Source organism: Lygodium microphyllum, chromosome 22 (genome assembly GCF_053477565.2).
Source record: "Lygodium microphyllum isolate KBCC chromosome 22, Lygodium_microphyllum_v1.1.10, whole genome shotgun sequence".
Lineage (NCBI taxonomy): Eukaryota > Viridiplantae > Streptophyta > Polypodiopsida > Schizaeales > Lygodiaceae > Lygodium > Lygodium microphyllum.
In genome coordinates this window covers 101,853,541-101,856,784 of record NC_141156.1, presented here as the reverse complement: position 1 = coordinate 101,856,784, position 3,244 = coordinate 101,853,541, and positions in this window count along the sequence as shown.

Genomic DNA, 3,244 nt, shown 5'->3' with positions numbered 1-3,244 from the left:
GATTGATGATGTAGATGCACAAAATGGTAATGCTACACAGAATTCACAGCAGCAGTCACAAAATATTAGTGGACCTGGAGCGTCCTCTAGCAGTGGTTCACATTCTTCGCCATGGACAGGCAGATTGAGATCAGGAGAATCTTCTCAAAGCAATGCAGATAGTGGTATGCAGGTATCACGAAAAGGAAAAGAGAAGGTTGATCAGCCCATGTTTGATGTGAATGCAGGTCACTCTTATGTGGATGGGGAATCCAGTGGCTCAGAGCAGAGCATTGATGATGAGTTGGGTATTCCTTCTATTGTTACACCTGGAGTAAGGAAGACCAGGGATGTTTTGAGAGCACCTGGGAGTGAACCTACTTTGCGCAGGTCTACAAGAGCTAGGTATCTTGTGGATAGGCTGAAATATGATGGATTTACAGCCATTCACTATGCATATATGGTCAAAGTGATACAGGAACCAGAACCCACTTCTTTTGAGGAAGCCATGGGAAAAGAAAAATGGGAGAAAGCCATGGATGAAGAAATGGATGCCTTGGAAGCAAATGCTACATGGGAATTGGTACCTTTGCCTAAAGGTAAGAATGCAATTGGCTGTAAGTGGGTTTATAAGGTGAAGCACAATGCTGATGGTTCTGTGAACAGATACAAGGCAAGATTAGTAGTCAAGGGGTATGCACAAACATATGGCATTGACTATGAAGAAACATTCAGTCCGGTTGCAAGGATGGCAACCGTAAGAGCAGTCATTGCTATGGCTGCATCAAAGGGATGGTCTTTACATCAGATGGATGTAAAGAATGCCTTCTTGCATGGTGATTTGCAAGAAGAGGTCTATATGGAGCAGCCACCAGGTTATGTGCATGCTGTTCATCCTGAGTTTGTTTGCAGGTTGAAGAAAGCCTTGTATGGCTTGAAGCAAGCACCTAGAGCATGGTCTGACAAGATAGGACAGTATCTTGTCACTATTGGCTTTCAGATTTCCAAGGCAGATTTCTCACTTTATGTGAGAAAGACAGAGAAAGGTATTATGCTGCTTGTCATTTATGTTGATGATTTGATTATGACAGGTGACAGTGATGAAGATATCCTTCATGTAAAAATGCTATTGAAGCAAAAGTTTGAGATGAAGGATTTGGGAGAGCTGCGTTATTTCTTGGGCATTGAGGTGATTAGATCACCAAGTGGGATACAGCTCTTGCAGAGGCAGTATGGATTGGACATGCTGTCCAAATATGGGATGACAGGCTCTAAGCCTATTTCAGTTCCTTTGGAGCAGAATGTGAAGCTGAGCACAGATGCAGGTGAGCTTCTAGAAGACCCTACTATGTACAGACGCATAGTAGGAAGCTAGATTTATATGACTATTACCAGGCCAGATTTGAGCTATGCTGTTGGATTGGTAAGTCAGTTTATGCAGGCTCCAAGGAAACCGCATTTGGATGCGGCTAGACGCATACTTAGGTATGTGAAGTCCACATTGCAGTATGGACTATTTTATGAGACTGGGGTTCAGATACAGTTGCATGGATACACTGATGCTGATTGGGCTGGCAGTATTTCTGATAGACGATCTACCAGTGGATATGTGTTCTCTTTTGGGAGTGCTGCAGTCACTTGGAGCAGCAAGAAACAGCCTACAGTTGCCTTGTCCAGCACAGAGGCTGAGTACAGGGGTGCAGCAATGGCTGCATGTGAGGTAGCTTGGTTGCATAAGCTACTTTATGATATGCATCAGTCTACAGATGGGCCAGTTGTCATTTATTGTGACAACATGAGTAGTATACACTTGGCAAATAACCCAGTCTATCATGCTAGAACAAAGCACATTGAGGTGCATTATCACTATGTGCGGGAGAGGGTTTTACTAGGTCTTATTGATCTAGTTTATGTCAGCACAGAGGATCAGGTAGCTGACATATTCACGAAGGCATTGGGCGCAGAGAAGCTGCGCAAGTTTAGAGACCTGCTTGGTGTGCAGGAATTGGGATTGAGCTCGAGGGGGAGTGTTGAGATATCGAGCTCCACTCGTGATACGCCAGGGTGACCGTTGTGTATTTATGTCACCGACTTGTCAGTTGCAGATGCGGTTGGTACACCGCCCCTGAATAATAGCTACATGATAGCTATCCTTATCTACTCTAGTTCGTGGCTCAGTTAGTATGCCACCTTAGTTAGTTGAGTTTGGTTTGAGACCCATATCTAGGGTTCTTCTATTTTCTTTGTACTAGAGTTCTTTTGGCTTACACAACTAAGAAGAGGAAAACTGTTTTCAGCCTCCACCCTTGTGTGTCTTCCCCCATTTGTGCAAGCAAGAAAGCTTCAAGCGAGACTCCTTCCTTCTCTCCCACAATCTTGACATCGGGTCCCCCACCCTCTTTAACATATTTATCAATGATATCATAAACGAGGGTGACAGATTCGAAGTTAGCGTTCCTGGGCTTCATGAGAAAATCCAGGGGCTTCTTTTTGCAGATGATTTGATCCTCCTTGCACAGTCCGCAGAGGAGCTGAAAGAAGCATTGAACCGGTTGAATGAGTGGGCTACCAAGTGGGGAATGAGTTTTGGCCTTTCAAAGTGTAACGCCGTGGTTTTCTTTGGCGAATTGCAAGCTCTGAGGGATCGACCACTCCATTTGGGGGCAGAATGGATCGAAGTCTGTGAGAGATACACCTATCTGGGCATCGTGCTTGATAGTGAGTTCTCGATTGAAACAGTAATTCGGGAGAGGATCGAGAAGGGGCGTAAGACTCTTCATGCTTATCAGGTGTTCCTCTCTTCCCGCTCGATCCCCATGTGGACTAGACTCAATGTCTTCAAGGCGTGCGTGCTACCGGTCTTGACGTACAGTGCCAAGATTATGGGAGGACATCTTCAGACACTCCTTCAACCATTGGAGACAATGGCTATCACGAGGATGAAGTGGATCTTGGGTAAAGGGGCTAAATCGACAGCAGTCGGGGTAGCCACCCTGCATAAGGAATTCAATATCCCCCCCATTCCAGCTTTTTGCGACGGGCAACGTGCATGTGCCTTTAAAAAGTACCCAGGGGTTAGGACGTGGATCTGAGAGCTCTCGAAACCTCCATCATGTACTAAAAGAGTCCACAAATGGACCTGGACTTCCAGGACCATGCGTTGGCTAGAGAAGTACATCCCTGAAGCACCTCTGCTCGCTGTAAGATATCATGTTTGGAAGAAATGGAAACGGCAACACGAGTATGTAAGACTCGCCTCCTATAA